The following is a 27,112-nucleotide window of genomic DNA, read 5'->3' on the forward strand; positions in this document are numbered from 1 at the left end:
CAGGAAGATTTCTTGTTATTATTCTTGTTATTATCATTCTTGTTATTATTCTTGTTATTATTCTTTCATCATTCTTGTTATTATTTTTTTAATACTCACCTGAGGATATATGTTTATTGATTTTTTTTTTTAGAGAGAAGGGGAAGTGGGGATAGATAGATAGATAGATAGATAGATAGATAGATAGATAGATAGATAGAGAAACATCAATGTGAGAGAGAAACATTGATCAGTTGCCTTCTGTATGTGCCCCGACTGGGTATCAAACCCCTAACCTAGGTGTGTGCTCTGACTGGGAATCGAACCCACAACCTTTTGGTGTATGGGGTGATGCTCTAACCAACTGAGCCACCAAGTCAAGGCAAACTTGTTATTTTTACTGTGGTAAAATACACATAACATAAAATTTACCATATTAGTCATTTTTAAGTGTATAACTTAGTGACGTTAAATAGATTCACAGTGTTGTGCTACCATCACCACCAATTATCCACAAAACTCTTTTCATCTTGCAAAACTGAAACTCTGTACTTAATAAACAATAACTTCCCATTCCTCCTCTCCCCCCAGCCTCTGGCAATCACCACTTTACGTTTTGTCTCTATGAGTTTGACTACTCTGGGTACCTCGTATAAGTGGAATCATACAATTTTGTCATCTTGCTTATTTAGGTTAGTCTAATGTCCTTAAGTTTCACCCATGATGTAGAATGTGTCAGAATTTCCTCCTTTCCTAAGGCTGAATAATATTCCATTGTATGTACAGGGTGTCCCAAAAATATACACACATCAACAGCTCAATTTTGAAATGAAATGTACTTTAATAACACTGCCTTTATAATTATCCAAGGTGTGTGCATACATTTTTGGGGGACACCTTATATATATCACATTTTGCTTATCCATTGATTAGTTAATGTACACTTGGGTTGTTTCCATCTTTTGGCTATTGCAAATAATGCTATTCTGAAAATGGGCATACAAATACCTGCTGTCAATTCTTTTGGTTATGCACCCAGAAGTGGAATTGTTGAATCACATAGTATTTTTAAGTTTTTGAGGAACTGCTATGCTGTTTTCCACAGTGACTGCACCATTTTACATTCCCACCGACAGTGCACAAAGATTCTAATTTCTCTAATATTCTTGCTATCTCTTAGGCTGTGTGTGTGTGTGTGTGTGTGTGTGTGTGTGTGTGTGTGTGTGTGTTTAATAGTAGCCATTCTAATGTGTGTGAAGTCTCATAACTCTTCCTTCACATGGTACTGGACGTCCTAGACAGTACAAAAGAATAAACAAACAAATGGCATGAAAATTGAGAGGGCAAAAATAAAGCTTTCTATTTGTAGATGGAATGGATGTTTATGTATAAAGCCACCAGGAAACTACAAAGACTCCTAGAACTTATAAGTGAGTTTAGCAAGGTCACAAGATATAATGTAAACACACAAAATCAATTATATTTATTTATACTATCAATAAACAATGTGGTGGGCACACAGTGCGACATACAGATCTTGTAACATAGAAACCCACACTTGAAACCATTATGTTCATGTTATCCAGTGACACCCCAATACATTTAATTTAAAACATTCAAAATAAAATAAAATAAAATAAAAAATAAAATAAAATAAGTAAACAGCTGAGCCCAGCTAGAGTGGCTCAGTTGGTCTAGTGTTGTCCTGTGCACCAAAAGGTTGCCGGTTTGATCCTGGTCAGGGCACATGCCTGGATTGCAGGTTTGATCCCTGGTTGAGACAGGTACGGAGGGCAACCAACTGATTGATGTTTGTCTCTCACACTGATGTTTCTTCTCTCTCTCTCTCTCTCTCTCTCTCTCTCTCTCTCTCTCTCTCTCTCTTTCTCTCCCCTCTCCTTTCTCTAACCATGTAGACTTACACACCCCATGGGCATTTATCCTAGAGAAATAAAAATGTGTGTTCACACAAAAATATGATACAAATATTCATAGCAGCTTTAATAGCCCATTAAATAGTACTCAGCAATAAAAAGGAAGGAACTAGGGATCCATACAACTTGGATGAATTTTAAGGTTATTGTGCTGAATGAAAAAAGCTAATTTCAACAGGTAACATGCTGTATAATTTCACTTAAATAAAATTCTTGGCCTGGTGGGTGTGGCTCAGTGGTTGAATTATGGACCTATGAACTGGGAGGTCACTGGTTCAATTCCTGGTATGGGCACATGCCCAGGTTTCTGACTCAATCCCTAGTAGGAGGTGTGCAGGAAGCTGCTGATTAATGATTCTCTCTCATCACTGATGTTTTTTATCTCTCTCTCTCCCTCTCTCTTCCTCTCTGAAATAAAAATTATTTTTTTTAAAAATAACATTCTTTTTTAAAAAAATTAAATCTTTATTGTTCAGATTATTACAGTTGTTCCTCTTTTTTCCCCCCATAACTCCCCTCCACCCAGTTCCCACCCCACCCTCCGCCCTCACTCCCCACCCACTGTCCTCATCCATAGGTGCACAATTTTTGTCCAGTCTCTTCCCGCATCCCCCTCACCCCTTTCCCCCCCAAGAATAGTCAGTCCACTCCCTTTCTATGCCCCTGATTCTATTATAATCACCAGTTCATTCTGTTCATCAGATTATTCACTTGATTTTCAGATTCACTTGTTAATAGATGTGTATTTGTTGTTCATAATTTGTATCTTTACCTTTTTCTTCTTCTTCCTCTTCTTAAAGGATACCTTTCAACATTTCATATAATACTGGTTTGGTGGTGATGAACTCCTTTAGCTTTTCCTTATCTGTGAAGCTCTTTATCTGACCTTCAATTCTGAATGATAGCTTTGCTGGATAAAGTAATCTTGGTTGTAGGTTCTTGGCATTCATCACTTTGAATATTTCTTGCCACTCCCTTCTGGCCTGCAAAGTTTCTGTTGAGAAATCAGCTGACAGTCGTATGGGTACTTCCTTGTAGGTAACTGACTGTCTTTCTCTTGCCGCTTTTAAGATTCTCTCTTTGTCTTTTGCTCTTGGCATTTTAATTATGATGTGTCTTGGTGTGGTCCTCTTTGGATTCCTTTTGTTTGGGGTTCTCTGCGCTTCCTGGACTAGTAAGTCTATTTCTTTCACCAGGTAGGGGAAGTTTTCTGTCATTATTTCTTCAAATAGGTTTTCAATATCTTGCTCTCTCTCTTCTTCTGGCACCCCTATAATTCGGATGTTGGTACGCTTGAAGCTGTCCCAGAGGCTCCTTACACTATCTTCGTATTTTTGGATTCTTTTTTCATTTTGCTTTTCCGGTTGGGTGGTTTTTGCTTCTTCGTATTTCAAATCGTTGACTTGATTCTTGCGCTCCTCTAGTCTGCTGTTGGGATTCTGTATAATATTCTTTATTTCAGTCAGTGTATGCTTAATTTCTAGTTGGTCCTTTATCACAACCTCGAGGGTCTCATTAGATTTCTTGTAGATCTCATTAAGTTTATCGGCAGTCTAGAAAATTCTTGAAAAACCTTAAAAGTGTGGTTTTGAACTCTATATCCAGTTGTTTGCTTTCCTCCATTTCTGTCATTTGTGTCCTTTTTCTTTGTCTCTGCATTTTTTTATGCTTCCCTGTGTTGATAAAGTGGTTTTCTGTGCTGAGTGTCCTCTAGGGCCCAGTGGTTCAGCCTCCCCAATTACCTGAGGAGGACACTCTTGGTGCACCCCCTTGTGGTCTTTGTGCACAGTCTTGTTGTAGTTAAGCCTTGATTGTTGTAGGTATCACTGGGCCAGTTGGCTATGAGAATCAGCTGTGTCTGCAGTGGGAGAACTTCTGTGCTGGAGACACCCCTCCGGGGCAAGACTTGCTTCAATGGGGCTTTGGTGCTCACTGAGTCTGCCCTCTGAGTGTGTCCTTTATGGTTCCACGGAGCTGCAAACTGGATGGTCCCACTCTGACCTCTGGGTGGCTCCCGGCTCCTGGATTTCTAGGGAGGTGCTAATCTAGACTCTGCCTTAGGCTATCCAGCAAAAGCCTCCCTGCAGGGCTTGGGTGGGGCGGGTCCCACGGGATCAACAGGGTGGGGCTAGCAGTTATGGCTGCCCTCAGAGGCTCCGCTTCTCAATGTCCCGGTAATCGCTGCATGCCCCTCCGAGAGAAAGCTGCCCTCGAGTTCCAACCGATGCCAGACAGTCCCACTTCTCCCGTTTGAGTCTGAGTCCCCAGAGACTCGCCGGGAACTGGAGCTCAGAGCCTGAGACTCCCTCCTGATCGAAAACGACAACCGCGCCCTCAGCAGCCAGCCCTCTCCGCATGCACCTCCGCACCTTAGTATTTTACTTCCGCACTGCGCCTCCTCTGAGTCTCGGTATGCTTTTCTCTTTCCTTCTAGTTGTGGAATTTCCACTCAGTCAGCCTTCCTGTGGTTCTGGATGATGTCCGTTCCGTCTTTTAGTTGTATTTTTGAAGTGGTTGTTCGAGGCAGCAAACTCCCCCAAAAATAACATTCTTGAAATGACAAAATAATAGAGATAGAAAACACATTAGTAGTCATCCAGGGTAACAGAAGAGAGGGTGTGATTGTAAAAGGAATGGCACTTGGGTGTTTCTCTGTGGTAAGGAAACAATTCTGTATCTTGATTGTGGTATTTCTAGATGTAATAAAATGTCACCGAATTATACACAAAGACATATATAAAGAAATGAGCCTAGCTGGGGTGGCTAAGTCATTGAGCATTGACCTATGAACCAAGAGGTCAGGAATTCCATTCCAGGTCAGGGCACATGCTCAGGTTTCAGGCTCAATCCCCAGTAGGGGGCATGCAAGAGGCAGCTGGTCAATATTTCTCTCTCATCTTTGATGTTTCTATCTCTCTCTCCCTCTCCCTTCCTCTCTCTGAAATCAATAACAACATATAAAAAATGGCTAAGTTAGCCTTAAAAAAATGAAAAAATGAGTACATTGGAAAGCTGGTGAAGTCCCAGTAAAAAGTCTACAGTTTTGTTCATTGCATTGCACCAATGTCAATTTCCTTCTTTTGAGAATGTGCTATAGTTATGGGAAAGTCTCTTCCTGCATCAGTAGTAATAAGTGTAAGGATGGATACAGGGTGCCTCTCTGTAATATTTCTGCAACTTCTTATAGGTCTATAGCATTTTCCCCTTTCTTTCTTACCTTCCTCACCACCACCCTTTCCCCACTCCAACCCCCTTAGATAACCATGATTAATCCACAGCTTTCTCTATACATTTATATCAAACACAGATTCATGCACATATTTTTTTTTAAAAAAAATATTTTTATTGATTTTAGAGAGGAAGGGAGAGGGAGAGAGAGAGATAGAAACATTAATAATGAGAGAGAATCATTGATTGGCTGTCTCCTACATACTCCATACTGGGGACTGAGCCAGCAACTCAGGCATGTGTCCTGATGGGGAATTGAACCAGCAACCTCTTGGTTCCTGGGTTGAAGCTCAACCAATGAGCTACACTGGCCAGCTTGTGCATGTATTATTGTCGGTTGGGTTACCAGTGAGTTTGGGTTCTTATCTTCTGATATAAAAGAATTTAGAGCAGGGACACTGATAAAAGCAAAGGCAGATTTATTGCTCTGTAGACAGTGAGAAGACTGAGATAGGTTCCCAGGTTCTGAGCCCCAAATGTGGGGTTTAGTGGAACACGGAAGTTGCTGGGATTAATTAATCAAAGAGTAGGTTAGTAGGCTTTTCCTTTTTTTGAACACTGATGTCTGGGTATGTCAGTGAAGCGATGCATTCTGGGACTGTGCAGCACTTATTACAGGATTCAGGAAGAAAATTTCTTGACTAGGTATTGAGTTGGTCCCTGTGATTGATGGCTTGGCTTTAGATCTGAAAAACAAACTTAAAAGAAATCAGAGTAGATTCTGGACCATTGTTTTTTATTTAAAAATCTTTATTGTTGAAAGTATTACATATGGCCCCTTTTTCCCTCATTGACCCTTTCTAGCCTACTCCTGCCCCCCACCCCAGGCCTTCACCACACTATTATCTGTGTCCATGGGCTATGCATATATTCAAACAAGTTCTTTGGTTGATCACTTCCCACCCACCCACCCTTCCCCACTTCCCTCTGAAGTTCTGCAGTCTGTTCTATGCTTCTATGTTTCTGTATCCATTTCGTTCATCAGTTTGTTTTGTTCATTAGATTCCACATATGAGTGAGATTATGTGATACTTTTCTTTCTCTGACTGACTTATTTCACTTAGCATAACACTCTTCAGTTCCTTTCATGCTGTCTTAAAGGGTAAGAGATCTTTCTTTTTTTACTGCTACATAGTATTCCATGGTATAAATGTATCACAGCTTTTTTATCCACTCATCTACTGATGGGCACTTGGGCTGTTTCCAGACCTTAGCTATTGTAAATTGTGCTGCTATGAACATAGGGGTGTGTACATTCTGATTGGTGCTTTGGGTTTCTTATGATATATTCCTAGAAGTGGGATCACCGGGTCAAATGGCAGGTCCATATTTAATTTTTTGAGGAAACTCCATACTGTTTTCCATAATGGCTGTAACAGTCTGCATTCCCACCAGAAGTGCACTAGGGTTCTCTTTTCTCCGCATCTCATCAGCACTTGTCATTTGTTGATTTGTTGATGGTAGCCATTCTGACAGGTGTGAGGTGATACCTCATTGTCATTTCAATTTGCATCTCTCTGATGATCAGTGATTTTGAGCATGTTTTCATGTCTCTTGGCCATCTGTATGTCCACTTTGGAGAAGTGTCTACTAGTATTTAGGTCCTTTACCCATTTTTAAATTGGATTGCTTGTCTTCCTTTTGTTAAGTTGTATGAGTTCCTTATATATTTTTGGATATTAACCCTTTATCAGATGTATCACTGCCAAATATGTTCTTCCATACAGTGGGCTCCCTATTTTGTTGATGGTTTCTTTTGATGTCCAGAAGCTTTTCATTTTGATGTAGTCCCATCTGTTTATTTTGTATCCTTAGCCCTAGGAGATGTATCTGTAAACATATTGCTATGAGAGATGTCTGACATTTTGCTGCTTATGGTTTCTTCTAGAATTTATATGGTTTCACGACTTACATTAAATCTTTTACCCATTTTTAGTTTATTCTTGTGTATGGTATAAGTTGGTGGTCTAGTTTCATTGTTTTGCATGTATCTGTCCAATTTTCCCAATACTATTTATTGAAGAGACTGTCTTGACTCCATTGTATGTTCTTGCCTCCTTTGTCAAATGTAAATTGAGTGTAATGGCTTGGGTCAATTTCTGGGTTCTCTGTTCTGGTCCATTGATCTATATGCTTGTTCTTGTGCCAGTACCAGACTGTTTTTTTTTTTTTAAAAACGACATTTTTATTTATGAGAGAGAGAGAGAGAGAGAGAGAGAGAGAGAGAGAGAGAGAGAGAGAAATACCAATGTTGAGTGAGAATCATTGATTGGTTGCCTCCTGCATGCCCCCTACTGGGGATCAAGCCCACAACCTCAGCATGTGCCCTTGACCAGAACTGAACCTGGGACCCTTCAGTCTGGAGGCTGATGGCCGATGCTCTATCCACTGAGACAAAAAAACTAGGGTGAAAGTTTTTTTTAAATTAATGCTTTGATTTCCTCAGTTGTTATTGGCCTATTCAGGTTTTCTGATTCTTCCTGATTAAGTTTTGGGAGATTGTATTTTTCTAGGAATTTGTCCATTTCATACACATTGTCCATCTTGTTGGCATATAGTTGTTCATAATATTTTCTTACAATCTTTTGTATTTCTGTGGTGTCAGTTGTTACTTCTCTGCTTTCATTTCTGATTTTATTTATTTGAGTCCTCTCTCTCTGTTTCTTGATGAATCTGGAATGTCAATTAAATACATCTGATATAATGTGTCATATAGGTCACTAGAGGCCCAGTGCACAAAATTTGTGCACTGGTAAGGTCCCTAGCAGCTGCTGGCTGCCGCCACCAGCCAGGGCCTCCTTTCCTTTCCCCGGCCTGCCCACCCCCTGGTCGAACACCCGGAAGAACTCTGGTCAAGGGGACAATTTGCATACTATGCTTTTATTATATAGGATTGTTTCCTTGTTAATTTTTTGTCTGGAAGATCTATCCAGTGAAGTTAGTGGGGTGTTAAAGTCCCCTACTGTATTGACTGTATTGTTGTTGATCTCTTCCTTAAAATCCTCTAGGATTTTTAAAAAATATATTTACGTGCTCCTATATTAGGTGCATATATGTTTACCAAGGTTATATCCTCTTGTTGGATTGATCCCTTTAGTATTATGTAGTGACCTTTGTTGTCTCTTCTGATGGCCTTCATTTTGAAGTGTATTTTGCCAGATATGAGTATTGCTACCCCAGTTTGTTTGTTTGTTTGTTTCCATTTACATGGAAAATTTTTTCCCATCCCTTCACTCTCATCCTGTGTGAGTCTTTTGTTCTGAGGTAAGGCTCTTGTGGACAGTATATAATTGGGTCTTGTTTTTTTAAATTTATATATCTATATATCTATATCTATATCTATATCTATATCTATATCTATATCTATATCTAATTTATTTCAGAGTGGAAGGAAGAGGGAGAGAGAAAGTGAAACATCAATGATGAGAGAGAATCATTGACTGGCTGCCTCGTGCACAGCCCCTATTGGGGATTGAGCCCATCACCTGAGCATGTGCCCTGACCTGGAATTGAACCATGACTTCCTGGTTCATAGGTCAATGCTCAGCCAGTGAGCCATGCCAACTGGGTTATTTATTGCCATTTTAATTCTGTATGCCTATGTTTTTCTCTATATATTTCTTCTCATTACAGGAGTCCTTTTAGTTTTTTTTATAGTGCTGGTTTGGTGGTGATAAATTCCATTAGTCCTTTTTTTCTGAGAAGCTCTTCATTTCACCATTTATTTTGAATAATAGCCTTGCTGGATCTAGTAATCTTGGTTTCAGATCCTTGCTTTTCATTACCTTGAGTACTTCATGCCATTCCCTTCTAGCCTGTAGAGTTTCTGATGAGAAATCAGCTGACAGCCTTATGGGAACTCCTTTGTAGGTAACAAATTGCTTTTCTCTTGCTGCCTTTAAGATTCTCTCTTTGTCTTTAAATTTTGGCATTTTAATTATGATGTATCTGGCGTGGGCCTGTTTGGGTTCTTCTTGCTTGGGACTCTCTGTGCCTCCTGGACTTGTGTGACTTTTTCCTTCCCAGGTTAGGTAAGTTTTCTGCCATTATTTCTTCAAACATGTTCTCTTCCCTTGCCCATGTCCTTCACCTTTTGGAGCACCTATTATGTGAATATTGTTACATTTCATGTTGTCCCACAGCTCCCTTAAATTGTTTTCCTGTTTTAATTTTTTTTTTCTTTTTGGTTTTCTGGGTGATTTTTTCTATTGTGTCTTCTAATTCACTGATCTGATCTTCGGTTCCTCTAATCTTCTGTGTATTCCTTCCATGGCATTCTTTATGAGTGCTGTGTCATTCTTCATAGTTACTATATCTTTTCTTGTTTTGTTGAGCATCTTTGTCATCATTATTCTGAACTCTATGTTTGATAAATGTCTTTTTTTATATATTTTATTGATTTTTTACAGAGAGGAAGGGAGAGAGATAGAGAATCAGAAACATCAATGAGAGAGAAACATCAATCAGCTGACTCCTGCACACACCCCGCTGGGGATGTGCCCGCAACCAAGGTACATGCCCTTGACCAGAATCGAATCTAGGACCCTTCAGTCAGCAGGCCGACACTCTATCCACTGAGCTAAACCAGTTAGGGCTATGTCTGATAAATTTCTTATCTCCATTTCATTTAGCTCTTCTTCTGGAAAATTCTCTTGTACTTATTTTGGGGTTGTTTCTTTGTTTCCCCATTTTTGCTGCCTGTTTGAGTTTTTGGCTATGTATTAGGTAGATCTGCTATGCCTCCCAATCTCTAGCACAGGATTGTGTCTAATGCTGTTTCTGACTAATTAGATAAGGCAGAGGCTCATAATCTCCAGAGACCCACTTCTGTCTGCCGACTGATTGGATTCAGTCTTGAGTAGCCTAAGACAATCATCCACAGGTGGGGGAGAGGTTTTTCAACAGGGTGGGGCAATCACTTCTGCCTGGAGACTAATAGTTATTCTCTGTGAATATTTCTCTCTTCTCTGCATCCAGTGCGGCTGGAGAGCGGTCGGGTTCCTGAGTAGTGGCTGCTGGGGATTGAGAAAATGAAAGAAAGAGACAGACACAGAGATGGAAGGAAAAAGCTGGGGCTGGGTGGGACCACTGCCCTTTGATAGAGAGACAGGGACAGGGACCCAGAGCCAATACAGTGTGTTTATTTTATACAGCAAAAAACAAGAAGTTTTACTAAAAGTCAAAACAAAAGATTATGTGCATTCTTGGGTGGGCCTGAGTCGTATTCATTCCTGGTGCTTGGCTGGATTTAAATAACAAAACCCACCCCCTGGCACCTGGGCTGAAGGTCAAGCTGACAACACTCCTGCCTTTTGGCAAAGTGTGTTTCTAGGATGTGGCTTTGCCAATGCCACTGGACTTAGCTGACAATAATTAAAGAAATGCCCATGTTTCTTCTCAGGCACTCTTCAGAAACCCCAGAGGGTGGGGTAAGGGGTTTTCCTGTAGGGTGGGGTAACTGTCTCTCCCCACCCCCTGCCCCGGTAAAAACTGCCTGGATAGCAAAGGTCCACCTGAGAAAGATGTCCTTCGCAGCATGAGGGAATGACTCAGCACAGGAAACCGGGGTGTTTTCCCTCTGAGTTCTAACAGAGCCCCCAATCCTGGACTCTCCTCACAAAGCTCTAGTCCACTTTGCTCTCCCTTTGCCAGAGCCCAAGGTGAGTGGCTGCACCCAAAATTTTGTGCATTGGTCCTTTAAGAGGATGCCTGCATTTCCAGCTGTCTCTCCCTGGCAGACCAACCCTGCTGCTTTTCATAGCCAGATGTTATGTGGGCAACTTTCTCAGTTCTGGTGCTCTCTGCTGGGTGGCCCATCTTGTGGTTTATACTCCAGAGTTTGCAGTGGCAACCCCTCCTACTGCTGAGATATCTCTCTTGAACTTCAGCTGCTGTCTGTGGGAGCCCGGCCAGCCCTTTCATGCCTCTGTCCTTCCTACCAGTCTCTATGTGGTCTCCACTTTCCATCCTAGATTATCAGGGTTCTCTCCAGCTAGTCTTCAGTTGATTATTCAGGATGGTTTCTTTGTATTTTAGTTGTAATTCCAATTTGTTCCTGGGAATGTGTCTGTGTAGCATCCACTTACTCCACCACCATTTTTAATCTCTCTGGATCATTGTTTTATAAGTACCTATAGTTCTGGCAGGGCTTAACTTGATGGAGCAATTTGTTCTGATAGGGCTTGACTTGATGGAGCAATTTTGGGGAACATTTTATTTGACCTGTTTCAGTTGTATGAGAGTGACATCAGTCATACAGAATCCATTTTTATGCAATTTGCTTTTCTTGTTTTGCAGTGCTCCTAGAAAAGGCTGAATTTGTCCTGGGTGATTCTGCTAGGTGATGGGGAAGAAATACAGGGCATAGGTTTCTATATGAGAGCGGGAGGGGCTGTGTCAGCAGACCTTGACTGGTATCTTGGACCCTTCTATTGCCCAATGGCGCCATGATACCCTGAAATCTCTGGTCAGTCTCACTGTAGGGTGGGAGGCACTAGGGCTAACACAAGGGTGAATTCTAAAGGGAAGAGGGTAGGAGATGGGCAGAATGGGGCACTGAGATTCAGCTGGAGGTAGAGGAGGTGGATCAGCTCCACCAACTTGCCCTGCAGAACCTCGCATCCCATACCCAGATCCCAACTACAGGACCTCCACCCATCTCCTCCAAGCATTCTCTGCACACTACTCTCCACCTCTAGCCTGTCCCTCCTCTGCAGGTCTGAGATGTCCTGATACCCATGTCCCTTTTTAGCCTGATGTCCACAGCCACAACTCCCACCTCAGGGTGCCCAGAAACCCTAAGGGCCATTGAGGGGTTCTGGGCAGGAATAGAAAGCCGTGCTGGCGAAAAGGATATGCAAGAGAGGTTAAGAGAAGAATAAGTGAAGGGGGACAAATGAGAAAGACAGAGGAGGAGGGTTAAAGGTGAAGGGGAAGATCTGTGAGGAGTGACTTGGGAGGAGATGGGTGGGAAAGGCAGGTAAGGGGAGGACTACTGGATAAGAACAGTTCAAAAAGTTAAGTGAGGGGTTTGTGTTGGGACAGGTGAGTGAGGGAGTCCAGGGGAAGTTAGGGGAGGGAGAGAGGTGATGAGAGACGGGTTAGAGAGACTGAGGAGGAGAACCAGAAGAAAGGGCCGGGTGAGGCTGGGGAATTAAGAGTCCTATTGGATTCTCATCCTCCTCTCACCCTTCCTGTGTGTGCCACCTGGGCCACTCAAGTATGTCTGCTTACATGTCTCTCTTCAACCTCACCTTGTTGGTCTCCTTCTCACTAATCACTTGTTTCCTTTTAGCTGATCCCCACCATCTGCTCATCTTAGCCCCTCACATGTATCCATTCTTTAAGCTCCCAACTCCTCACTTGCTGTAGCAGACCCCAGGTTTTAGAGCCTGTGGAGGGGCGGAGCCATGACACACTGAGTTTCTAAGAATTCTCTCATCAAATATTAATGAGTCTCTATTGTGTTCCTGGGACAACCAAGTGCAAGCCCTGTCCATTGTTTCTATGCATCTAGGTTAACACACCTTTGAAATGTCTCTTTTTTAAATTTAAATTTTATTTTTTTTAATGTGTGGTAGCAGTTTATTATTATTATTATTGTTATTATTTAATTTAAATTCTTTATTGTTTAAAGTATTACATAAATCTCCTCCCCCCTCCCCCATTGACCTCTCCCTGGCTGCTCCACCCCCCAGCACATGCCCTCACACCCCTACTATCTATGTCCATTGGTTATGCTCATATGCATGGAAATGCCTCTTTTTTAGACCTCTGGGAAGTATAACCACCCTTCAGAGAGCACATAATCTTGTTAACTAACTTGTAATCCAATCCTCAACTTGCTTTTTCCCACCCTCATGTAATCTTCCTCACATCCCTTCCTTAATTTCAAATGCATAAAAGAAACCGCAAAACTGTTGTTCTCTGGAGCATTTGAGATCTTGCTCCCTGGCATATGTCCTCAGTTTAGCCCAAATAAACTCATAAAAATTCTCTACAGGTTTGGATTTTCTTATGTCAACAGTGCTTATCCTATACCAGGCATAGCTATATTTATGTGAACTCATTCAATCCTTACTACCACCTTATATATTACCCTCACTCTACAGATGAGGAAACTGAGATCTCAAGAACCTGCTTCCAAACCTCACAGTTAATAATCAGCAGAGCTGGGATTGAACCCCATGCTCCTTAAACTTTAACAAGTGCACAAATGGCCTGGGATTGGTTAAAATGCAGATTTCTGATTCAGTAGGTTGGAGGTAGGATCTCAGATTCTACATTTCTAACACTTTCCCAAGGTGATGCCAAGGATCTGTGGATCATACTGAGGAGCAAGAGTTTGATTCATTACATGTTACTGTCTCTTGGCACAGAGCAGCAGTTCTCAAAGTGTGGGCCCTGGACTAGCAGCATCAGCTTCACCTGGGAAGTTGTTAAAAATATAAATTCTCTGAGTTATCTAGTCAGAAATTCTGGGTGTGGGGTCCAGCAACTTATGTTTTAGCAAGAGCTCAAGCTGATTCAGATACACCTTAAAATTTGAGAACCACTGATAGAATGCACTGAGACCAATCACGTCTCTGGGATAGCAGCCCAGACTTTGTTATCTTTAGAGTTCCCCTGGTGATTAGAACAAGGAAGGCCATGAACCACTGAGTTGGCCAGAGGGACAATTTCAGTTTATGTAAGTAAAGCAAATACACCACCTGAGTTTGGAATTTGCCACAGGGTTTGGCAGGACTGGGGAAATCCAGGTGGGTGGTGGCTAGGAGATGACAGATGGGAGACTGAATTTGAAAGAGAAACAGAAAGGTGGCTAGAGCAGGGAGCCTGGATTTCTGGAAAGAGACCTGTGGACTGGTAAATCCTTAGAACCCATAGAGTGGTGGGAGGGGAGGAAGTTCCTCTTAGTCACCTCCGTTTATCTTGTGAAGGGCAGATGATTTTGAAGAAATTGGGGCGTAGTAGAGGCCTTTCTTGGAATCTTAGGAGACACAGAGACATGTAGGGTTTTGGAGGTGCCAGAACAAAAAGGATGGGTTTGAATGAGTTGTCTCAAACACCCTATAAGAAATAATGTCAGTGGTACATATGTGCATCAGTAAGTGCTTTATACCCATGATTATATAGACTCCTTATGATGACCCCATGCAGTTAGTAGTGTTCTCCTTTTCCTGTTGATGCATTTGAGGCTTCATTGTAACCATCAAGTCATCCTTGACCAACATCATTCTCTTTCCCTTCTCTCTCTCTCTCTCTCTCTCTCTCTCTCTCTCTCTCTCTCTCTCTCACACACACACACACACACCACACCACACACAGACAATTCAGCAGCAAAACCTGCTGGTTATACTTTCAAAGTGTTTCCAAATTCACCCACTTCTCATTCTCTCCACACTCTCATCCTTGTCCTGTCTATGGTCACCTCCTACCTGGATGATCATAGCAGCCTCCACCCTGGTCGCTCCCTGTTTAGCATATTTTCAACATACTAGTACAGTCAAAGATTATGTACCCCCTTCTATTTAAATTCCTCTCATGGCTCCCAGTTCACTCAATAAAATTCAAACTCCCCGCCATGGCTTACACAGCCCTCTAAGGTCTGGCTCCTCCAGGCCTTCTAACTTCATTTCCCCTCTTCATTCCCCCTTTGCTACCACATGGCCTCATCGCTGTCTCTTGAACAAACCCCTTCCTGCCTGTATCCATCAGGGCTCTTAATTGTCAGGAACAGAATCCACAATGACTAGTTTGAGCAGTAAAGACATCCAGTTAGAGACATTGGGAAGCTCATAGATTATTAGAGAGTTAGATTATAAAGCTAATAACCTGGAATAATACCCAAACATACCACAAGGGCCTCTTGGGGCGGGGAGCTATATTGGCTGCTTAGAACCTCTGATGGTCAGGATCAGATTCCAGGAAGCTCCTTCACAATCTCCCTCAAAGAACCAGAGGCTTCTATTGCAGAGGCCACCAGCTGACTGCTCTCCATTTTTGTGGCCATTTCCTCTTGTGGCTCACATTTTTTAAAAAAAAAACAACAAAAACCAACATTTATTGAGCACTATTATCTCTGAGCTACTGTTATTTGCTCCATTTAATTCTCACAATCACTCCATGAAGTAGGTATTATTTTTATCCCAATTTTATAGATGAGAAAGCGGAGGATCAGCAAAGTGAAATAACCTACTCAAGGTCAAACAATTTGTAAGTGGGAAAGCCAGGCCACATAATCAAGTCTGCCTCAGGTATTTGATACATCTTATTCCTACCTGACATTGTATTATATATTTTTTGGTAATAGCTTTATTGAGATATAATTCACATACCATATAACTCATTTAAAATGTATAATTCAATGGATTTTAATATAGTCATAGAGTTGTGAATCTACCACCACAATCAACTTTAGAATATTTTCATTACCCTCAAAAGAAATACTATATACTTTAGCAATCACTCCTCATTTTTCCACACCCCTTCCCTGAACCCAGCCCAAGGCAACCATTACTTTACTTTCTTTCTCCATGGATTTGCTATTCTAGACATTTAATGCAAACTGAATTATATGTATGTGGTCTTTTATGTCTGGCTTCTTTCACTTAGTTTAATGTTTTAAGGTTCATCCATGTTGTAGCATGTGCCAGTACTTCATTCCATTTTATGGCTGATAATATTCTATTGTATGGCTATAACACATTCTGCTTCTCCATTCATTAGTTGGTGGACTTTGAAGTTGTTTCCATTCATTGGCTATTATTACCTGAGGTGGATACTCTTGGTGCACCCCTTTGTGTGCTGTGTGCACAGTCTTGTTGTAGTTAAGCCTTGATTGTTGTAGGTATCACTGGGAGGAATTGACCTCCAGGCCAATTGGCTGTGAGAATCAGCTGTGTCTATGGTGGGAGAACTTCTATGCTGGAGACACCCTTTTGGGGCAAGACTTGCTTCAGTGGGTTTTGGTGCTCACTGAGTCTGCCCTCTGAGTGTGTCCCTTATGGATCTGAGGAGTTGTAATCTGGATGGTCCCACTCTGACCACTGGGTACACTGGCACTTGGATCTCTAAGGAGGTGCTAATTTAGCCTCTGCCTGAAGCTACCCAGCAGGAGCTATGGAGAGATCTGCAGATTCCTCTTCTTTGTTTGGGATTTGGAGGTGCCCAGATGAGGCCCAGCTGTGAAGCAATGCAAGCTGCTGTGGGGCCTTGGGCCTTCTTTTGGATGTTCTGGGTCTCTCTGACCCAGCTGCAGTTTGTTGGTAATTTTAGATCTCAAAGGGCCAGCCCATTCTTATGCAAAAGCCTCTGGGCACAGCTTGGGTGGGGCGGGGTCTCAGGGAATCAACAGGGCAGAGCAAACAGCTATGGCTGGTCCTCAGTCCTGCCCTAAGAGGCCCTCGGGTCTCAGTGTCCCACGGTAATCCCTGCAAGCACCTCTGAGAAAGCTGCCCTCGAGTTCCAACCAATGCCAGACAGTCCAGTTTCTCCCCGTATGAGTCTGGGTCCCCAGAGACTTGCCCAGAACTGGAGTTCAGAGCAGTCTGGAGCGTGTGACTCCCTCCCGATTGAAAAAGACACCGATGTCCTCCATAGCCAGCCCTTTCCGCACTTGCACCTCTGCCTCCTTACCTCTGCACTTTATTTCTGCACCTCCTCTGAGTCTCAGTGTGCTTTTCTCTTTCCTTCTAGTTGTAGAATTTCCACTCAGCCAGCCTTCCTGTGGTTGTGGATGATGTCTGTTTTATCTTTTAGTTGTAGTTTTGAAGTGGTTGTGCAAGGCAGCAATTTCAAGTGTTTACCTATGCCGCCATCTTGGTTTCTCTGGATCGATTTTTGTTCATCAATTTATGTTGATCATTATATACCCACATATGAGATCAGGTGCTATTTATCTTTCTCCGACTGGCTTATTTCGCTTAGCATAATGCTCTCTAGTTCCATCCATACTGTTGCAAATGGTAAGAATTACTTCTTTTTTATAGCAGCGTAGTATTCCATTGTGTAGATGTACCACAGTTTTTTTAATCTATTCATCTGCTGATGGGCACTTAGGCTGTTTCCAAATCTTAGCTATTGTAAATTGTGCTGCTATGAACATAGGGATGCATATATCCTTTCTGATTGGTGTTTTGGGTTTCTTGGGATATAGTCCTACAAGTGGGATTACTGGGTCAAATGGGAGTTCAATTTTTAACTTTTTGAGGAAATTCCATACATCCATTTTTTGCATGTATCTGACCAATTTTCCCAGCACCATTTATTGAAGAGACTGTCTTGACTCCATACTGTTTTCCACAGTGGCTACACCAGTCTGCATTCCCACTATCGGTGCACTAGGGTTCCTTTTTCTCTACATCTTTGCCAGCACTTGCCGTTTGTTGATTTGTTGATGATAGCCATTCTGACAAGTGTGAGATGGTACCTCATTGTTGTTTTGATTTGCATCTCTCAGATGATTAGTGACTTTGAGCATGTTTTCATATGTCTCTTGGCTTTCTGAATGTCCTCTTTTGAGAAGTGTCTATTTAGATCCTTTGCTCATTTTTTGATTGGATTGTTTATCTTCCTTTTGTTAAGTTGTATGAATTCTCTGTAAACTTTGGAGATTAAACCCTTATCTGAGATAGCATTGGTAAATATGTTCTCCCATGCAGTGGGCTTTCTTGTTGTTTTGTTGATGGTTTCTTTTGCTGTGCAGAAGCTTTTTTTTAAAAATATATTTTATTGATTTTTTACAGAGAGGAAGGGAGAGACATAGAGAGTTAGAAACATCGATGAGAGAGAAACATCGATCAGCTGCCTCCTGCACACCCCCTCCTGGGGGTGTGCCTGCAACCAAGGTACATGCCCTTGACTGGAATCGAACCTGGAACCTTTCAGTCCACAGGCCGATGCTCTATCCACTGAGCCAAACCGGTTACAGCAGAAGCTTTTTATTTTGATGTAGTCCCATTTGTTTATTTTCTCCTTAGTCTCCATTGCTCTAGGAGCTGTATCGGTAAAGATATTGCTATGACAAATGTCTGATATTTTGCTGCCTATGGAGTCTTCTAAGATTTTTATGGTTTCTTGTCTTACATTTAAGTCCTTTATCCATTTTGAGTTTATTTTTGTGTATGGTGTAAGTTGGTGGTCTAGTTTCATTTTTTTTGCATGTATCTGACCAATTTTCCCAGCACCATTTATTGAAGAGACTGTCTTGACTCTATTGTATGCTCTTGCCTCCTTTGTCAAATATTAATTGAGCATAACGGCTTGGCTCTATTTCTGGGTTCTCTGTTCTGTTCCATTGGTCTATATGTATGTTCGTGTGCCAGTACCCAGGCAGTTCTGAGAACCGTGGCTTTGTAATATAGCTTGATATCTATCTCTTATATTTTAAAAAATATATATTTTTATTGATTTCAGAGAGGAAGGGAGAGGGAGAAAGAGATAGAAACATCAATGATGAGAGAGAATAATTGATCGGCTGCCCCCTGCACGCCCCACACTGCAGATCGAGCCTGCAACCCGAGCATGTGCCCTGACCAGGAATCAAATTTGACCTCCTAGTTCATAGGCCAGCACTCAACTGCTGAGCTATCCTGGCCAGGCTGTCTCTTCTCTTTATGTTTCCTCAGGTCACTTCCTATATCTGTCTTCCTGTTTCAGTTATTTACTGATTCATGACAAATGACCTCAAAATATTGGTTGATAAAAAACAATGGTGATTTATTATTTCTCAAGGTTCTGAATGTTGACTGAGTGGTTCTTCTCCTGGTCTCTCTTATGTTCACTCAGGAGCTGTAGTCAGCTGGTGGATTGGCTGGGTGCTTAGGGAAGCTGGAATGCTTATATAGGTGAATGTCTTTCCTGGTGGTCTTTCATCATTCAGTAGTCTGGCTGGGCTTCCTTTTGTGGTGGTGAGAGCATTTTCAAGAGCCCAGGCCCCACTACACAAGCATTAATTAAGTTTCTGCATTAATACCCCATTGACCAAAGCCAGTCACATGGCCAAGTACTAGTCAATGTGGGAAGAGAACACAATGGGACTACTGGAAGAGCAGATTATCAGGGCCACCCAGGTAAGCCCATCACACTGCCCTGGGACTCCCCTTGTTTTTTGAGGCAGTGTAGTTAGCTGTATGAGAATGGGCTCAGGTGCCAGATGGCCCAGGTCATAGCTTGGCTTCACCATTTGTTAGCTGTGTGACTTTGGCCAAATGATTCAACTGCTATGTATCTCAGTGTCTTCACCTGTACAATGGGTTGAACCCAGTCTGTATGGCTCAGTGACTGAGCATCAACCATGCACTAAGGTCACTGGTTTGATTCCTGGTTCCAGCACATGCTTGGGTTACAGGTTTGATCCCCAGTGAGGGGTGTTCAGGAAGAAGTCAATGGATGTTCTCTCTCATTGATGTTTCTATCTCTCTCTCCTTTTCCCTTCCTCTCTCTAAAAAAACAAAAAACAATAACAATATGTTTAAAAAATAAAATGGGTTGATATTAATCTAGTTCATAGTGTTGTTGTGAGGATCAAATGAGTTAATGCATGCAAAAATAATTAAATTAATGCTAGGCTTGTAGATTACATTCAATAAACAATGGCCATCATTATCACTTTCCCTCATCACCTCTGGCTAATTTGTTGGTGTTCCTGACTGCTCCCCTGTCAGTTGTGAATGATCGTTAACTGTTAGAACAGAGACCAGCTACTAGAAACAGGTTTATTTCTCTCCCAGAAGAGTATTACAGATGACCCCTATTCCCCCCGCCACCCGCCCCATAACCTCCCTCCACCCATCTCCCACTCCATCCCAGGCCTTCACCTGTCTATTGTTGATGTGTATGGGCTATGACTAAGTTATGCTTCTAAATCCCTTCACTTTTTTCACCTATCCCCCAAACCTCCTCCCATCTGGCAACTGCCAAAATGTTCTCTGTATTTGAGTCTGTTTCTGTTCTGCTTGTTTGCTTATTTTGATTTTTAGATTCAGTTATTGATAGATATGTATTTATTGCCATTATTTCTATTCTTGATTTTTTTTTTCTTCTTTTTCTTCTTCTTGAAGAAGACCCTTCAACATTTCATGTAAATCTGGTTTGGTGGTGATGAACTCCTTTAGCTTTTTCTTAACTGGGAAGCTCTTCATGTGATCTTCAATTCTAAATGAGAGCTTTGCTGGGTAGAGTAATCTTGGTTATAGGTCTTTGCTTTTCATCACTTTGAATATTTCTTGTAACTCCCTTCTGGTCTGCAAAGTTTCTGTTGAGAAATGCGCTGACAGTCTTATGGGTGCTCTCTTGTGGGTAGCTACCTGTTTTTCTCTTGCTGCTTTTAAGATTCTTTCTTTGTCTTTAACCTTTGGCATTTCAATTATGATGTGTCTTGGTGTAGACCTCTTTGGATTCATCTTCCTTAGGACTCTTTGTGCTTCCTGGGCTTGTAATTCTATTTCTTTCACCAGGTAAGGGAAGTTTTCTGTCATTATTTCTTCAAATAGGTTTTTAATTTCTTGCTCCCTCTCTTCTCTTTCTGAAACCCCCATGATGCAAATGTTGGTATGCTTGAAGTTTTCCCAGAGGCTCCTTACACTATCTCCATAATTTTGGATTCTTTTTTCTTTTTTCTCTTCTGATTGAGGTATTGTTTATTCTCTGTAAATTATTCTTTATTTCAGTTAGTCTATCCTTCATTTCTGATTGGTCCTTTTTCATGTTGTTGATGTTCTTACTATGTTCCTTGAAGTTCTCTAAGTTTCTTGAGCATCCTTATAACCAGTGTTTTGAATTCTGTGTCTGGTAATTTGCTTGCTTCCATTTCATTTAGTTCAGTTTCTGGAGATTCCTCCTGTTCTTTCATTTGTGAGATGTTTCTTTTTAAAAATATTTTTATTGATTTCAGAGAGGAATGGAGAGGGAGAGAGAGAGACAAGAACATCAATGATGAGAGAGAATCATCTATTGGCTGTCTTCTGCATGCTCCACACTGGGGACAGAGTCTCAACCTGGATTTGACCACAACCTCTGGTTCACAGGTCAGTACTCAACCACTGAGCCATGCTGACTGGCTCCCCTGTCATAGCTGGACTGTGACATGCTTCTTTGTCTCTGCATTTTGGCTGTTTTCCTGTGCTTGTTTCTATGTATTAGGTAGATCTGCTATGTCTCCCAAACTTAATAGAGTGGCCTTGTGTAGTAGGTGTAATATAGGCCCAGTGTCTCAGCCTCTCCAGTCACCTGAGCTGGGTGCTCCAGGTGCACCCCTGTGTGAGCTGTGTGCACTGTCTTGTTGTAGTTGACCCTCATTGTTCTTGGCATCACTGGAAGGGATTGACCCCCACCCCAGGCCAATTGGCTGTGAGGACCAGCTGTGACTACAGTGAGAGATGCTGTACAGGAGCCAACCCTATGGAGCAAGACTTGCTTCAGTGGGGCTTTGGTGCTTACTGAGACCGCCCCTTGAATGTGTCAATTGTGGAGGTGGTAGGGTTGTAATCTGGTGTGGTTGAAACTGACCACTGGGAACACTGGCTCTGGAGCCTCCTGGGAGGTTCAATGTCAGCCACTGCCTATACCTTGCCCAGGGCCACCCAGCATTAGCTACAAAGCAATCTGCACACGGCTGCTGCTTGTGTTGGGCTTAGAGGTGCCCAGGAGACACCAAGCTATGAACCAAGGTTAGCTGTGGCTAGTTCTGGGTCTGGGGCCACTTATTGAGAGGTATGGGACATGCTGATGCCAACGATGCTTGTTTGAGATATTTTAGGAAAATCCAAAGCATGAGGCAAGAGAGGCCAGTTGTATGGAAAAGTCACTGGGAATGACTTGGATAAACCAGAAAGTAGGGAGGGGTGCGGTCTCAGGGAATCAGCAGAGTGGGGTGAAAACTGTGAGTCAGGTTAATGGAGATTCAGATATTGTGCCTGCCTTCTGGCTCTGTAGTGGGGAGGCTCAGTAAAGAAACACTGGCCTCTGTCTGGGACAAAGCTACCCCTCCAGCTCTTGCCCTGATTCCAGATAAGTTAGTTCCTCCATGAATGTCCCAGGTTCTTTTCAAGCTGCTGCCCCAGTGCTGGAGCTCAGAAACCTCCACATCCATGATATCCCTCCCTATTTTAAACTGCCACATTTGGGTGTGGGACCACTTAGTTCCTCGATTCTGCCCCATGTCTCTGCCCCTCCTATCTGCCCCACAGTCTCGATGTGCTTCTTTAATTCCCTAGTTGTAGGACTTCTATTCAGCTAGATTTCAGATGGCTCTGAATGATGGTTGCTCTGTATTTTAGTTATAATTTTGGTGTGGTTGTAGGAGGTGGCATGTCCCTCATTTACCTATGCCACCATCTTGACTGGAACCTCTGAGAACAAAGTTTTTTGTGTTTTGTTCACCACTGTTTACTTACCCAGTGCTTAGCACACAATAGACACTCAACAAGTGTTGAATGAGTTATTCAATGTACTCTTGGTTAATACTCCAAGGAACAGAAAATAATGTAACTTTTGGAACATGGTAGAAGGTTTGAAAAGAAATACTTATTGATTTACTCCCAATTTTTTATTTCAAAAATGTTCACTCTTACAGAAAAGTTAATACGAGCACTCATATCCCCTTCACCTAGATTCACCAGTGTTAACATTTTGCCTTCTTTTATCTCTCTCTCCCACTTGAAAGTAAGTTGCAGGCACCACACTACCTCAGACCTAAATAATTCCTATGAATCTCCTAGAGAGAATCACAATACTCCAAAATTTTAACATTATAGTAACATTATCAACATTATATTACCTAACATGTACTCCACATCCAAATTTTTCTAATTATATCAATAACTAGAGGCCTGATGCATGAAATTCATGCAAGGGGCTTGGCCGCTGGCTGCCGCGGTGGTGGCTGCCTCTGCCTCTGGCCCCCTCCTGCCCCCCGAGGCCGCTTCGTTCTTCGCAGCCCAGGCTTCGGGAAGGACATCCAGTCTAATTAGCATATTACGCTTTTATTATTATAGATAGCTTTGTTCTTTAAAAATATATATTTTTTCCAATCCAGGATCCAGTGCAATCAAGGACTGTGCAGTGCATTTAGATGTCAATGTCATATCTCCTCTGTCCTTTGATCTGGAGCAGTTCCGCAGTTTTTGTTTTGTTTTATTCTTTTATGACATTGACATTTTAAAGGATCCAACTAGTTGTTCTGTAGAATATATTTTGTAGAATATGCTTGGATTAATCTGGTTCTTTCTTCATGATTTAAATTCAGTTTAAACGTTCTTTTTTTTTGATACACAGAAGCTCCACGGCTTCATTTAAAAACAAACAGACACGCCGACGCTCAGGCTCAGGCCTCCGCCGGAGTCCTCCGACCTGAGGAGCCGCACCTGCCGCGCGGGGCGAGCGGGAGCGTGGGGCCGGCCGCCTCCCGCCTCCCGCCCGCCGGCCGGCGGCTCCTCCGCGCACCCGCGCTCGGCCCCACCGGGCGTCCGGGTCCGCGGTGGCCTCCCCCCGCCGGGGCCGCTCCCCGTGCGTCGCCCACCGCCGCCGGCTCTGCCCGGCCGCGCCCCGGCCTCACTGGAGCGCGGGCCGAGGTGACACCCTCGCTCAGGGCCCAGAGGGGCCTCCGGAAGCCCCACCGGCCCCGCACCCGGGACGGGCGTCCCCGCTCCCGCGGCCCCATTCCCCCACAGCCCGCACCTTCTCCTCATGATGGAAGTCTCCCGGTCACCGGACGGCGAGGCCCACGACCTACTCCACCGGGAGCCGAGCGCGGCAGCCAGTCCCTACCGCCGGCTCGCACAGGATCTGCCACTTCGCGAGCCGGTCGACACCCGCGGGATTTCAAACCAAGCACCGTGGCCAACATTTTTTACAAGAATATTTAGATGATATTGCGTCCTCAGTGCACCATGTTCATGAGAGCATGGTGTGAGTTTGTTTCCTTTTTGGACTGGGTTGAGGTGGAGTCTGCCAGATTCCTCCATTGTAAAGGTTTCCTTCATTCCCTCTAAGTCACCTGTGGGATGATACTGGAGATTATGTGACTATCCTGTTTCTCAACAAGTTTTCAGCTAAAAGTTTTAGCATCCAGTGATGATCCTTATCTGAATCAATGATTTCATTGGTGGTTACAAAATACCTGTAATATATATATATTTTTAAATCCTCACCTGAGGATAGTTTCCCATTGATTTTTAAAATTTATTTATGTTTTTGCAGATGTCCACACATTTATTTTAGGCCACATAGGTCTGTCACTCATCTTTGCTCTTGCAGTGCCCAGAGCCAATCTATAAACAAGTGATCAATGTCCTGATAAAGCTGAACACCAAAGTAGACCTCATATCCTATAAACTACTGACTTTTCCCATTTACAAACACAGCCACCTTAGTCACACAAAATTTGCCCATCCCATTTCATGAAATCTAACAAAAGCTTGCAACACAATTCCAGGAGACCTAGATTTCTATAGATCTTGGTTCTAACTTGACATGATAAATAAGCTCAGACAAGCCTTTGCTTCCGGTTGTATTAGTCTCTTTATTCTTTTGGTAATCTCTTCCAGTTAACTACTTCTGTTTGTAGATGATGAAATGTCTAAGGAATCCACTTCAAATGTTGATTCTGCTGTGAGCATGGTCTTTTCCTTTACTTCAACTCAGAACTAAGGCTTTGATTCTTGTTTTTCCCCCCTCCAGTCTCAGTAGTAGTTTCCATTGTAGAAGTTATCTGAAGACAGTCTATATGCTTAACAGTAGTGGTCTACAACCAGGCTCTAGCTTCTCCAGGAACACTACACAGGATAGATTTTAAAATGTATTAAACTAAGAAGCATTCTCTCAAATGAATTTAAATGCATTTTATTTTTAGACAACCTACATGACATGTTTTTTTCTTAAAAACAATGCCTCCGCTCCAAATGTATCAAGGTCAAAATAAATGAAGAGCTCAAGATAACATCAGTCCCATTTGTCCTAGTCTTGGTGTGTGGATGAAAAGCAGCAGCTAGTTATGATGACAGGTGATGGAGCCAAACTGCCCAATTTGTTGACATTTTTCCATTTCTAAACCATCCTTAAAGAAAATCATATATGGAGTCACACCATCCTCACGGTAGTCCAGCAGAGCACCATGCCAGCTGGATTCGTGTTTCCACCAATAAAGAAGTGGTAGTTTTTGAAATTGGCAAGGATGTGCTTGATTTGTTCTGCAGCCCCTGTCATAAAAGGCTTTACTCTTTCTGGTCTCTGTTCTTCAAGCTTCCCTTTGATAGATTTCATGTAATCTTTGATGTACTTCTTGTCGGCTTCTTTTGTGAAGCTGGTTTCCTGCAAGTGATGGTTCACGAAAATGTCAACACCAGTGATTACTGTGCTTTAGGTACCTTCGTCCTCAGGGCCTTCAGCGGAGGCATTTCCACCAATAAGCGAGTCATCAATGTTACCCTCTGTCCTACCGACCATCTTCCCCTCTACCTCCAGGCACAGCCCATCCGCGATCTCCCGGATCCTGTAGATATCAGAGAACATCTCATCATCTGCTCGGACACACAAACCCATCGACAGGATGCGCCCGGAGGCCCGGCGCCGGCGCCATTTCCCGCGCTGGCGGGCCCCACGCGGTCCGCACCCTCCCCGGCGCTCCAGACCCGGGCCGACCCTCCGCGCCCCTAGGGAGGTCGCCGGCAGCCGCGAGGTCCGAGACAGCAGCGGCGCCCGCCTTCCCCGCCCCCCCCCCGCCCCCGCCCCCATTGATTTTTAGAGAGAATGGAAGAGAGAGGGAAAGACAGAGAAATATCCATGTGAGAGAAACACATCCATTGGTTGCCTCCTGAATGAGTCCGGACCAGGGCCCGGGCCAGGAGGAGCCTACAACCGAGGTACATGCCCGTAACTGGAATCGAACCCCGATCCTTTAGTCCCCAGGCCGACACTCTATCCACTGAGCCAAACCAGCGTCTGGAAGATTTGAAATATCAATTATGGGCCTAGTATAAACAGCCCAGATTTCCCATCAGGATAGACAAATTTTCAGTACTCGGGTTCTTTTACAACAACGTAAAAATACGTATCTCTGCTCTTTTTCTTGAAATCTTTTTGCAGCTAGATTTTGTCTTTCTCTGTTCCCTTCCTTATTCCTGTTGTCTTTTACCTCTCCTGGTTCAGAATTCCATGGAAAGACTGGCCAACAGCCCTTACATTCCAGTGTTTGGAGAAGTCATTAAGCTCGAGTGGGGGGATGAAGCTCCAGGGCCACAGACAGGTGATGCTAATGATGGGAATTAACACTGAGCGCTGATGATGTGCCAAGAATTATTCTAAGTAATTTATATGTTAAATAACTGCATATTTTAATAACCTTGTGAGGAATATGCAATTTTTAAAATATATTTTTATTGATTTCAAAGAGGAAGAGAGAGACAGAAACATAAATGATGAGAGAGAATCATTGATCGGCTGCTTTCTGCACACCCGCCACTGGGGATTGAGCCCACAACCCAGGCATGTGCCCTGATTGGGAATCAAACCGCAAACTCCCGGTTGTCAACCGCTGAGACATACGGGCTATTTTTATCCTTATTTCCAAGGAAAGTGAGGTACAGAGAGCTTAGATGATCTGATCAGTCACATATCTAGTAATTGGCAGATCTGGGACCTGAACCCAGATATATATGTCAGTGTTCATTTGTAAGAGAAATAAACCACTCTAGTTATTCTCAACAAAAAAGGATTTTATAGCCCTAACTGGTTTGGCTCAGTGGATAGAGCGTCAGCCTGCGGACTGAAGGGTCCCAGGTTCGATTCCGGTCAAGGGCATGTACCTTGGCTGCGGGCACATCCCCAGTAGCGGGTGGGCAGGAGGCAGCTTATCAATGTTTCTCTCTCATCCATGTTTCTACCTCTCTATCTCTTTCCCTTCCTCTCTGTAAAAAATCAGTGTATCTAACTTTCCAGTCCATCCTGAAGATTTTGGATTTGTAAGCTTTCAT

At 42.9% G+C, this 27,112-nt stretch overlaps 1 pseudogene; it reads right to left on the reverse strand.

Annotated features, from left to right (window-relative positions):
• Positions 1–24,814: 24,814 nt before the first annotated feature.
• On the reverse strand, positions 24,815–25,659 carry LOC118674841 (annotated as a pseudogene).
• Between the last annotated feature and the right edge of the window lie 1,453 nt (positions 25,660–27,112).

Source organism: Myotis myotis, unplaced genomic scaffold (genome assembly GCF_014108235.1).
Source record: "Myotis myotis isolate mMyoMyo1 unplaced genomic scaffold, mMyoMyo1.p scaffold_m19_p_19, whole genome shotgun sequence".
NCBI classification, from domain to species: Eukaryota; Metazoa; Chordata; class Mammalia; order Chiroptera; family Vespertilionidae; genus Myotis; species Myotis myotis.